General features: G+C 40.9%; 1 protein-coding gene across 2 annotated transcripts in view; it reads left to right on the top strand.

The window, feature by feature from the left end:
* NECTIN2 (nectin cell adhesion molecule 2) overlaps positions 1-13,634 on the top strand; it is a 140,033-nt gene that overhangs the window by 33,373 nt on the left and 93,026 nt on the right. The gene's annotated exons all lie outside the window — the stretch shown is intronic.

Here is a 13,634-nt window from a genome sequence, read left to right as displayed (position 1 = left end):
CAATTTGGGAAGTTAGTTTTTTCCCAAAATTCATTAATTATGTTCTGCCACATACACTGTGTTGGAACTGGCATTACCTCTCTGTGTAGCACCTCCCAAAGTATAGTGCTGGTTTCTCGTACGACTTTGGAAATAGTAGAAACGCCCATTAAAAAATAATGATGTAGAGATGCATATGATTGACCGGTTGCCAGAAACCTAAATTTTAAAAAATAATAATTTATTAGATATAATGTCTTCATTAATAACAAGGATAAATATATATTTTTTCAATATAATAAAATGAATACTGTATATACGTGAATCAATGTTTTAAAGCACATTGTTTTGGAGCTGAATATGGCACCATAGGATTATGCTGCAGTCATGCACTTTTCTGCATCAGAGAATCAATTTTTGAGACCCGACTTTGGGGGCCCATATCTTGGGGCCACTTATTGCCAGGAACCCCAAATTCGGTATGCTGACACTGTGGACCTAGGACAACAACATATCCAAATTTGAGGATCCTCTCACTAAGTGGCCCCGAGATAGGGGGCCCTAAAGTAGGGTCTCAAAAATGTCATGCACTTTTCTGCATCAGAGAATGACATTTTGCGACCCGACTTTGGGGGCCCATATCTTGGGGCCACTTATTGCCAGGAACCCCAAATTCGGTATGCTGACACTGTGGACCTAGGACAACAACATATCCAAATTTGAGGATCCTCTCACTAAGTGACCCCCAGATAGGGGGCCCTAAAGTAGGGTCTCAAAAATGTCATGCACTTTTCTGCATCAGAGAATGACATTTTGCGACCCGACTTTGGGGGCCCATATCTTGGGGCCACTTATTGCCAGGAACCCCAAATTCGGTATGCTGACACTGTGGACCTAGGACAACAACATATCCAAATTTGAGGATCCTCTCACTAAGTGACCCCGAGATAGGGGGCCCTAAAGTAGGGTCGCAAAAATGTCATGCACTTTTCTGCATCAGAGAATGACATTTTGCGACCCGACTTTGGGGGCCCATATCTTGGGGCCACTTATTGCCAGGAACCCCAAATTCGGTATGCTGACACTGTGGACCTAGGACAACAACATATCCAAAGTCGGGTCGCAAAATGTCCTGCACTTTTCTGCATCAAAGATACATGGCCTCAAAGTCAACTGTGACCATCAGCGGCAATATAATTTGGTCATTAGGGTTAGGGTTAGGGTTATTGTTTATGATTTTTTGGTTGGGTTGTTTAGGGTTAGGGTTTGTGTAAGGGATATGGTTAGCTGTTAGGGGTGGGGTTAGTGTTAGGGGTTAGGGTTAGTCTTAGGGGTTAGGTTAGGGTTAGTGTTAGTGTTATTGTTTAGGGTTAGGATGAATGGTTATTGTTAGGATTATGGATATTTTAATAAGGCATTAAAAAATATAATAATACCATATACTGCAGCAATAAATTTAAATATATTAATCAGTACATATTTGACGATGAAAATATATTAAAAAATTGGTCAAATAAATAGAAAAAAATTATAAAAAATCTAATTAACATACATTTGATTTTTAAAAAATCAATTTGAAAATAGAAAAAAATAATAAAAACATATTAAGATTAAAAAATAAATAATTAACTATTTTAAAATTGTTTTATATTAATATATTGTATGAAAACATGTTAAAAATTGGGAGAATTAAATTTTATAGATTTGAAATAATTGGAAAATTTACTATAAATAGACATAATTTTTTTTTAAAAGGACAGAGAAAGTTTTTAAAGTGTGCATCTATAGATAAATATATTTTTAAAATATATACACATACCTGATCGTTACCAACAGTCGTTCCTCTGGTGACACACTGTTTCTCATATTGGTGTCCACGAATGTCAGACCAGGTCGTACTTTTTCTAAAAGCAGATCAAATGTGACAATGGTCATCCGGCTAAAATTAAAAAACTTGTCGGGGTAGGTACGCAGCTGAACATACATGTTTGTGAAATATCCAAGGGACATTCGCTGTCCCATCAACGGATGGGTCCAATATCGACGAGCTCTGACTCTGGACCTCTCACGAAATTTGCGACGACGTTGCTGTCTCATCAAGAGCAACATCAGGAGCATTTCCTGACATATATTCAATATGGGATCCATTTCAAAATATATACTACAGAAAGAGAGGCAAATGCAAGTGTACAACTGCTCTCTATGCTGCTGCTGCTCACTCTGATCAAAATAGCAGAAATAGTTAAAAAAACATGCTTTGAGAGCTTGGGGAGGGTCTACATGATGTTATCTTTATAAACGCGTTTAAACGCAAACGCGTCTAAACGCGGCATGCAAACGCGGCTAAACGCGCGTTTCTAAACGCGCGTTTCTGCAGAGGTTTCATCTGCGTCTCGTGTGCATGAGGCCTAAGAGTGCCGAACAGCTAGATTGTAAATGATGATGAAATTCGCATACCATTCCTTCTAGTTTATATAACAAGAGAGAAGTCATAGGAAAATAATCATTTTAGAGTGTGCGTGTGTTGTGGGTAACTGTTATAATAAGTGACTAGCAGGATTTATGACTGAGTAGGGCACATTAAGTATCTTTATATAATTTAGGCAATGCCGTAGGTTTATGAAGCAAAAATAATGTAGCATTAGCGAGGGTGTGGTGTAATGAATGTCGTGACTGACACCATCTGATTAATCTCTATATTTAGAAGTATATCTGTCATCCCAGTACCGTCCAACGTTTTTTTTTTTTTTTTTTTTTTTTTTAATATGGAGTTGGATGCATATACCGTGTACATGACAGAATCTGCTTCTTCCTCCACCCAGCAACAGATTGACTTCTCATAGTTATGATGATTACTGAAAGAGATGGAAGATGCTCTTACTTGACTATCCCCTTTTCGAGTGTGATTTTGGCTGTCTCCATTTCCTATCAGCTGAGGTAGCCAGTTTCAGTGTAGTTACTCAATTTAAGCAAAGAAATCTGTTTCAAAAGACCCTTTTAAAGATCAACCCACCCTGCAGTGATATTTAATGTGTGGTTTCAGTTTGAGGGGCTAAGTAATTGTTTTGAGATCTGGTCTTAGTCAGTGGTCTAATGGTGGGCTCTAGTTCCTTGCTGTGTTCCGGCTCACCTTGGAGTTCATGCATCCTTTTTTTCCTAGATCTTTGCTTGGTCAGTGTGCCAAAAAGACTTTATCATAATGGGAAGCATTTTTGGAGGCAGGCACCGTCTATACTGACCTCTGTGGGTGGTGCTTGACCGAAGCTGCAATGCAGAAGAGGAAGTTGTAGGGAACGTGGTTCCTTTACGACTTCGTGAGGTCACAGGGAGATAGCGGTCCACTTGGACGCTGGTGCCCCATGTGGCTTCAGAGGCTATCTTGGGTCAGTCAGTCTATTTAAGACTCCGGCTGCCAGGTTTGGCTCGCTTTATGAGAGTGGCTAGCGTAGGGACAGGACCCCTGCCTGACAGACAATGCTTGGTGTAGGTTAAGGTTCCAGAGGAGTAGGGACAGTACAGGGACACGTCTACCTCTTCAGGAAGCCTTACCCTTGTATGTGGACTGACCAGGCCACACCCCATTGCAGATGCTGTTGGCATCTTCAAGTCTTCAGACTGCTGCCACTGTTCATAAGTGGCTCTGGATGGGTGTGCCCACCTGCTGGGCCTGAATGAGTTGTGTTTTGAATCCTACAATATAACTTTGTTGCCTGACTTGGACTCTGTGTATTTACTGACCACCACACTGCGCTGCACCTTGCTCTCATATTTGGTTTGACTTCTTGGACTATGACTGCATTTATTTGCCCACTGCCCTGCATTAGTTAGCTGACTTGGCAAAGCATCTTGGGATGTATGGTGATGGATCACCAAATTGATCTAGGGGTTTGGCGCAGATACCATACACCTACTTTAAAATGGTGCTACAAGTATGAGCCACACGTGGCATTTGTATGATAATGTTGTCAAAGTGGATTGTTCGCTTGATTGTCTCCAGGGGCTTTATAATGATTGTTCTCTGCATTTGGATGCACATTCTCTGTGCTCCGTGAATCCCTTCCTGTTCATCGTCTCACTAAGTTTGATTATAAAAAGCCGCAGGTATGAGATATAAAGCCTCCATTGTTTTTGCTTTTAAATGGAACATTCAGCCTTGGATTTTTGTGTGGCTGGCACATAGACATGTAGGCCATGATGAGCTCTGCTATAAATAGCTTTCTGTACTGTAGTGCTGTGTGTTTCCATGGCTGTTCTGTCATCTAGAGGTCGATCGCGCGGCAAGCGCAGGGAGGGAAAAAAAGCTTTTGTGCATTAATATTCTACAGGTGTCTGCCTCACAAAGGCTTAGGGGAGCCTGGATTGCAGAGGTGAAGTAATGTGCGTGTAATTGCGGCTGTGTTTTGTGCACGGGCCTCTTCCTCTACACATTATTAGCCGCGTGTGTGTGTGTGAGATACTTTGTTTAGCCAACAGGTCGGCAGTTTGTGTGCCAGGAGTGCGGCTCGTTTTGGGCAATTGTGGGTGTAATGTTATGAGACAAAAGCAGCCTTGAAATGGTTATGAAGCCACTTCCCACCTTGGCAAGAGCACTTATTATGTTTTTTTATCTTCTCTAGAGTAAACCCAGTCTTGTTTGATTAGGTTTTTCATTTGTTTTCAGGGAGTTGATGGTGTTTTTTTGCAGTTATTTATTAAACTGAATTCCACTCGCATATAAAAAGCAGAAATGTTTTGCAGATCTGTAATTAACACCTCATTAAAGTGGAAGAAAAGCCTAAGTCTAATTCTTCAAAATGTTAATTAATATGTTACTGTCCAGGTCACGTAATCCTTCAATCCTGCAGCACTGGCCCAGGCAGCATTCAGTGGCTGGGAATTCCAGAGGCTGTGATGTCATAGCCCAGCCATTGGCACTTCCTCCTTTTTCCCTGCAGCAGCTGCTCACTGACTCGGGAGCTGTAGCTGCGGACCAGAGCGGATTAAAATTAGGTAAGTACATACTTTATTTAAAAGCAAAAAAAAATGCAAAGTTTAGGTAGTAGGAGGGAGAGAGCATTTTTAAAATGTTGTATACTTGGGTTTTTCTGCCTCCAAAAAAAAATAAAAAATGGTGGGGGTGACCTGTAAAGCAAGAATGCCGCCCAGCCCCTAATCTACATGCTGGACGTATGGATTCCAAGGGTTTTTTTTTTCCCCCTGAAGCATGTGATTGGAGCCGGAGGCTCTAATTGGCTTCAAAAAGGGTGGGCTCTGTGCCCCAGAGCCCACCCACTTGTGTGACAAAAGCCAATTAATATTCCCTATTTTCCTGATTCTCCCCCCGGTCAGTCAGGAAGCTGTTTGCCTCCTCCCAAAATAAAGCACCAGCAGCCATTGACTGCAGCAAAGAAAGATCAGGACACCTTTGTAAAGCCGTGTCTGGCATGAATAGAGCTGTGTAAATCTCAGGACTAAATGGACAAAATACATATCTCTTGATCGGTAAAACAGCTCTCCATATTTTGCATTTCCGTGCATTTAGCCATTTGCCTCGAGATCCTATTTAAGAAAATCTTCTATAGGCCAGAACATTCATTTATTTATTTATTTTTTGCACTAGAATACTGCCCTAGTCATGCAAAAATCTCGTACCATTCCTGTGAAAGCACTGGCTTTCTGATTTTACTACTTGGACAGGGCTAAGCATGTTCACTCCCACATGACGGTACTGAGCCCTGTGGATAGTTGTAGGAATGACCCATTCCCAGTATGATTGGGTTCTTCTGCAGAATCTATATCAAGGAAGTATTGGGAAGGTAAATGCAGGTCCCTTATGGCATAGGCTTGGTACAGGTTTGTCTTCAAGTTTCCTAAAGCCCTAGATTGGCCTTTATATTGCCTTATAGAGCCAACAGTTTCACACCCACTTCTCTGCACAGATGGATAGATGTAGCGTGATGCGGTGGGCAGAAAACAGAGTCTAAGTGTTGTAGCAGGAATATATTGTAACAGATGTCCAGCAATACACACCAGACCCTGCAGGAACGCAATCAACCGGGAACATTCTCACAAGTTATATCAGCCATGCAGTAGAATGAAGAATCAGAGGTGCCTAAAGTGTCTGTCTCACCAATGCAGCCTGGCTGATCCATCCCTGCACTCTCTACTACCCTGGAACCTTCCCTGATGCCAAGCTCTGTCCTCGACAGACCAGTATCGTGTCCCTTCACTGCCACTCGCAAAAAATGCATTCCAAACCCAGGAGCCAGGGTAAGAAGTAGACTCTGCCTGTCCATTGCATCAAGATGGCCACCAAAGTCACATGGGGCACCAGCATCCAATCAGATAGCTGGCACCCAGTAACCGAGCCAACCATAAAAGGAACTAAGTTCCCCTCGACTTTCTACCCCACCTGCATTGCCGCTGCACACAAGCGCTACCTTCAGCGAAGAAAATGGGCTGCACCTGCCCAAACACAGACTTTGGCAAGTGTCATTGAGTGTTGGATACCAACCAACTTCTGAGGAGGGACACCTTTTTAATCAAACTATATACCCTGTCCATTGCACCCCCCCCCCCCCCCCCCCAAGTCGAAAATGAATGCACAAAAATTGCTTCACATCATAATTTTTTTTCACTACTTTGTTAGAAAGGTTTTATACATAGATCCCAAAAAAGGGCAACTGAGAGGGAAAAAGAAGAACCACAATTTGGTTCCAAAAGAGAGGGTCCCTCCAAGCAAGGAACAGTTGGGAGCTATGGAGATCAGTGAAGGCCACCACGGGGCACAAGGTTTTGCAACATACTTGTCAACTTTACACCCACCACCACCACACAAGCCATGTATTCTGTATGAAACTTTTGTGGCTACAAGTTGATTGCAGCTCTGATGTTGTGTAAAAGTGAGCACAGGGGCAGACACAGGACCGTTATTAATGGTCTTTTGGGTTTATGCCAATGGCATTAGCTCAAGACACTTTTAATTTCACTCAGAAATCAGCGACTGGTGCATTTGACTTGCAGCTGACCTCCTTGTCTGCATTTGACCTACTTGGGTGGGTGAGTTTTGCATTCCCAAAGACTTGTATGGAAATACGAAATCCATTATGAAGCAAGCAAAAGCCTGTTAACACAACTTCAACTTCATGGGCGGGAAGTCATTCAAACTTCATGGGCGGGAAGTCATTCAAACTTCATGGGCGGGAAGTCATTCAAACTTCATGGGCGGGAAGTCATTCAAACTTCATGGGCGGGAAGTCATTCAAACTTCATGGACGGGAAGTCATTCAAACTTCATGGGCGGGAATTTTTTATTTTTTTTTTCTTTGGCTTTTAAAGACCCACTCCAATCAAATTTGAAAATCAAGCATTAAACACACATGTGGCGCACAAGTCACCCACCTACCCACCCAGGTCATTACTTTAGTACACCCCAATCCCTTCTGATGGTAGTCTGGTACAGGAGATAATTTCTTATATACACCCACCCCAGGCTCCTTGCTGCCCTTCACAGTCTATCTGGAATTCCATTTTTGTGGTGGTCTGTGAGTAAGGAACTGGATTATATAGTCTGCACCATAACGGACTGTGGTCCTACACAAATTTCTACCTCTATATTGTGTGGTGTGTTTTTTTTTTTTTTTTTTTTTCCTGAACTGTTCTAAAGTTCACCTTCGCAGTAATGTGTGGCATGTTTATGTTGCAATCTTATCTCCTGCCACATAAGGATTGACATAAAGCAGATGTCTAGAAGCAGGCTAAACCAACTTAACTGAGGTTAACGGTTTCAACAAATTTGACCAAATTCCATCATTTCTTGCAGTAGCTATAAAATCTTTCACTCCAGTGACGGGCTCGATTATTTTCTAACTCTGCGTTCCCTTGAAAAGATATCTTTATGAGTTACTTTCTGGTTGCCAAACATTTCTAAAAACAGAGAGTTGATGGATCAACATGGACTACGTGCAACAAGAACTTTTGTGTTTTTTTTATCTTTTTTTCCCCTTGAAGATTTTCTTTTTAAATTTCAAAGCAGAAGGCAAGGCAATATTTATCAACACTTTCTCAAAAAAGGTGTTGTCAAAGCAACCATTGCACATGGATAGAATATAGATGATAGAATCTGATTGGTTGCCATGGACATGGCAAGTTTTTCTGTTCTGCCTTTAGCTAGGCATCTAAATCGGTAAGAGAGGACAACTTTCTTAAAGTGTTATTAAACCCAAAACCACAAATATAATATATTGCAGATTATCAATCATTTAAATGTAGAGGCTGTATTAGTTTATCTTATTTTTCACTTTTTTTTTTTTTTTTTTTTCTTCCTCCTGTTTCCTCTGGTGATTCTACAGACAGCAATCTCAATGCACGTGGGGGCAGATTTTTAAAGCACAGCATTTTCAGGGGAGGAGTGTGAAAAGTATGTGTACTAGCAGATTTAAATACACTAACAAATTAAACGAACTCCAGCTAATACTTTTATAATCAGTTACAGCAAATGGCTTTTTCCTTTTTGGGATCAAAGTTTTACATAAAATGATCATTACCTTTTTTTGGTTTTGGGTTTAATAGCACTTTAAGAAAGTCCTCCTCTTTTACCGATTTTAGATGCCTATTTAAAGGCAGAACAGACCAACTTTCCATGTCCATGGCAACCAATCAGATTCTATCATCTATATTCTATCCATGTGCACTGGTTGCTTTGACAACACCTTTTTTGAGAAAGTGTTCATAAATATTGCCTTGCCTTCTGCTTTGAAATTTTAAAAGAAAATCTTCAAGGTGGAAAAAAAAAGTTCTTGTTGCACGTAGTCCATTTTGACCCATCAAGTACCATTGCCAAATGGTCTGTCTCATCCCTGTAATGGCAAAAACAGACTTTAAAGTGTTACCAAACCCAGGACCCTGCATTCACTATATCTGGTTTCTCACATTACAAGGAAATGCTATTATTTTAGTAAATATAAACTGCCAAATACATTGTCTCATCAGCAGTATATATCAGTCTTATGACTTCTATCAGTGTCTGGTTAAACCTTGTAGGAGGAGTTTTCATTCTGCTCTGACTTTGCTATGAGGCTGCAGTACCCTGACCCTCTGTCTGTACAGTGCTGATTGGCCCTGTGCTGATCACATGCACTCTTCCAAGAGGGGGGGGGGGGAAACCTCTTTAGCAATACACACCAAACTGAGCATGTCCAGAGTGCCCCCACCCCCCAAGGTTCTGTTCTATCAGGAAATGTATCAGGGACAATAACAGAGGAGGAGGAACAGAGAAGACAGGATCAAACAGCCTTTTTTACACAATGTGGAGGATTAACCCCTTAGGTTTCACAGTGAGTATAACAAGCATGCTTTACTGCATATACAGAATGATTTTACTGTTGTGGGGTTATTAACACTTTAAGTACTTGGTGATAACGTTCCAGGCTGAAGTGTATAGCCCCATTGGCACTCAGGATAGTAGCAATGTCAGCTTAAGGAAAACTCATCCAGTGAGCAATGAACATTGTAGCTTGAAACCCTCGCTCTCCATAGCAGATACTAGTATGGATGTAGACATGTGAATGTCTCAGGCTTTCACTTGTATACATCTATACTAGGATTGGCTATGGCAAGCAGCAGTTTCAAGCTAAAATGCAAAAACAGACTTACTGTCTGGATCACCAGATGAAAATCATTGAAAGTGAATCTTTAAAAAAAGGAAACTAGTACAGCCATCACATCTAAGAATTTGGTAAGCTGTTTAATAGTTGTCATGGTCTAGCTTTCAGTTTTCTGTTTGAAATTCTTACCTCCTTGCTGCAGTGGTTCTGATAGAACTGTGATTCCATTCACATGTGCTGCTGGCTTCTCTGTCTATGGGCGTTGCCTGCTACTGTGATCTATATCCCTTTCTTGTCTATCACTTCCTGACCCGCCTCCCGATAATTTCAATTTTTAAAATAAATATATATTAGAGCTGCACGATTCTGGTCAAAATGAGAATCACAATTTTTTTGCTTAGAATAAAAATCTTTAAAATTATGCAATAAAAAATGGGCTAACTTTACCAGTTAGTTTTTATTTATTTATTTTTTTATTATTCAAGTAATTTATTTCCAAAAAATTGCATTTTGAAAGACCACAGTGCGACATTAAAATATTGCAACAACCACCATTTTATTCTCTAAGGTCTATACTAATATATATATATATATATATATAATAATGTCTGGGGGTTCTACGTAATTTTCTAGCAAAAAAAATATATATATTTTTACTTGAAACCAACAAATATCAGAAATCTTTAGTGTTTTATGTGGTTAAACTTCCCTTATTTACACACAAGTCTGTGTGTGTGGGTGCTCAACCTGTGGTCATCCAGATGTTGTTGTGTAACTACAAGTCTCATCATGCCTCGGCCTTAGATAGCTTTGCTTCTGTCAGTGGCTTGCAATTCCTCATGCAATGGACAGCTCCACAACAGCTGGCGGGCCATAGAGTGGGCACCCATGGTCTACCATTTGTGCTTGCCTGCCCTGACCTTGGTTTGTTTCGTGGATCTTCTTCTGTCTCCTGCCTTTTGTACTCTGCACACGAGTTCTCTTAATATACCAGTAGGGTGATGTTCTTACCCAGTTCAACGTGCAGGCTAAAAGTGGAGAGATGACAAAAGGAACTACAGGAATAAAAAGGGGTCACCCTCTAGCTATATAGTGTAGTAAGATTTTATAAAGTCTTCAAGGGACCTTCTCTTGGCTATTCTATGTATTATGCCCATGATAATTTGGGGCAACATGGAGGAACTCTTGATTATTAGCAGGGGCTCCCAGATACCTGAAAGTAATTTTACTATATCTATAGCTCTTTTTATATATGCATAGCATAGTATGTTAACCTGGTTGTGAATGGAAAGAATGCATAGTTCATTGGTGGTCAGAGGGAGGATTGTCCCCTTACATGTTGCCAAAATAATTGGCATCAGTGGTGGAACCCTGGATTAGAGAGAATGCAGTAGTATGTGCCATTGGCATATATCTTATTTTATTTAAGCTCAAAGGGTTTGACCTGCTGGAGTTCCATATATGAACAAAAACTCAAGCCACCCAGAGACATTACATAACAGTGGGATGCATGTTTTATATTTGAGACTTCCTTTTTAGTGCATGAAGAAGGGCAAGGAAGCTGCGCACAGACTGCAAGGTACCAAATCACTCTTTCCCCTGAGAAAGGTTATTTGGACTCTTAGACATCAATCACTCAACCGGGGCAAAAGAAGCCATGTTGGGAGAATATCGTTTTACTGTATATGAAGTTTACAAAATTAGTCTGTTCTTTGCCAGCTTAAGGCAATACCAGTTCACTTGGTTGCCTTGCCGCCTTCCGCAGCTCTACATGCTATGCTTGACGCTTATACAAGGCTAAAAGACTTCCACCCCCCAACTGCCAATTGATGGTGCTGGGCCCTGGCAATTGGCCACTAATACAATAAGAGCTGAATTGAGCAGGAAGGGGGTAGAGTTCCTTGCCCTCATTACTGAAAATACCAGGGACTTCTCTATGCTTTAAGCCAGGGGCCTCCAAACTGCGGCCCTCCAGTTGTTAAGGAACTACAATTCCCATCGTACTTAGTCATGTCTGTGAATGTCAGAGTTTTACAATGCCTCATGGGATGTGTAGTTCTGCAACAGCTGGATGGCCGTAGTTTGGAGATCCCTGCTTTAAGCAGTTGAATGGAGTGGCAGGGAAGTAAAGGGGGAATGTGAGGGTATGTGGTCTGATGCAGATAGCAAGTGATTAAGTGAAGATGTTGCATTGCACTTCATGAGCAGATTTTTGGTTCATTCAATATTTGATGGCTGGAAATTTCTATCATCTGAGAATGTCCTCGTCTGTAACCTGCACAGGGATAGCTCATGTGCTGATACAGGGTTTAGTAATGTTTAATTTTGGAGGGTGAGAAGTCCTTTGTGGTCAGTCCAATCATGCCCTATCACTTGTCTGGAATGCACAAACTATATAAGGTTGGGGGAAGGGCCTTTATTACTCATCCTAGCAAAATACTTCTATCTGATGATTCACTGCAGCCAGTGCTTTGTTCATATGAGTGTCAAAAAAGAAAAGCTTTCTATGTATGTCTTTTCCTGCTTTACGATAAAACATAGAGGCTTTGTTAATTGTCACACTGAAAAGCTAAAAGGAACCGATGGGTCTACCACACACTGGGAGATAATGTATTGACTTTGCCGAGGGGCCTTTTTGCCCTGCCTTGAGCATAAATGGAAACTCCACCAAAGTCTGATATTTGGTTTGCTGGAGTTATGAATCGGCTTTCTAAATTTATCAGGCACTTTAGTGGTCAGATATCCCCAGTAAGAATCTTTCCCTGCCTTACATCTGCAATCGTCACGAAACCTAGTGATGAATTACCGTCTGTCTCCCTGGCCTGGTGTACTTGCGGTTTTGAGGGAAGAGTAGGGGGGATGGATAAAACCACTGCAGGAAAATCTTGCCATACTGGTCTCTAAAGCCTAGTACACACAAACAGAAAATCCGACAAAAAATACCACTTTCGAAGTGATCGTACGATAATCTGATCGTTGGTACGCAGCTTTTAAAAAAGACAGTTCATTAGAAATTATACGAAGGGACAAACACAAAAATAATTAATTCTAAGATACCAGATCGGACGATTTTCATTTACTCCTGTTTTTTTTTTTTTTTTTTGTCCGAAAAAAATCGGAAGAGCAAGGTTACACGTGCACGGAAATGAAGGCGTACATTAAATCACTTCCAAACTTGTATTCTCTCATACGAGAGTTTTTTTTTTTTTTTTTTTTTTTTTTTTAAGTTGAGTAACCTCTCATTTTCGCTATGAGACTAGCATGCAAAAGAAAAAAAACAATCATTCGTCCGATATTCTCATTGTATGTACGAGGATTAAGAGATCCATTGAATCTGGCATGAGGCTTGTAGTCCACCATCTACTAAAAAATAATGAATACTGTTGTTTGGGGTGGATGGAGTTGGATTTGACATGTGGCATGCATTCAATTTTGCCTTGGGATTTTGGCATTAAAGGTGCTTGTACAGTTAATGGATCGTGCATTTTTATTTTTAACCCCCCCCCATTTTGAACTTGTTGCTGATAGCAGTTGGCTAAAGCGGTTTGTTGTTGGTGTATCAGCCTCACCCAGGCAAGCTTTTCTTTATCTAGGACCTCTTCTTGCTTGGCTACAGCTTTACATTTCATTATAATTTGTAGGTTTCTAGGAGACGTCCACCCTCCCCCCACTTTCACTGCAAGAAGTGGAGTTGGAGTGCCAAGCTGAGTTAAATACTTCAGAGGTATATAAAGTATGTAGCTCCCCCCCCCCCCCCGAGGCATTACATTTACATATCTGCAGCCAGCTCGTGCAGGCCTGATAATTGCTGCATGTAAGCTTGTGGAAACATGCCACATTTTGTGTCCATGGAAAATCATCAGAAGGATCTAAACTATGGATTACTTTTATGGAAAATCAAAAAGGCTAATAAAACAGAATAGTAGAAAATGCTGGAGTCCCCCAAGTTTTGATCGGTCTTGCGTCATTATCAAGTTTTTCAGTAGAGTCCAATAGAAAGTCAGGCACTCAGACTACTGCGATCTGAAACCATTATTAGTTTTGACAAGCTATATAAATAAATGCATGAGT

This window comes from Lithobates pipiens, unplaced genomic scaffold (assembly GCF_037356315.1).
Source record: "Lithobates pipiens isolate NorthernLeopardFrog02 unplaced genomic scaffold, aLitPip1_a1.2 Scaffold_27, whole genome shotgun sequence".
NCBI classification, from domain to species: Eukaryota; Metazoa; Chordata; class Amphibia; order Anura; family Ranidae; genus Lithobates; species Lithobates pipiens.
The sequence above is the reverse complement of the archived record's forward strand: the minus strand, read 5'-3'. Positions and strand labels throughout refer to the sequence as shown.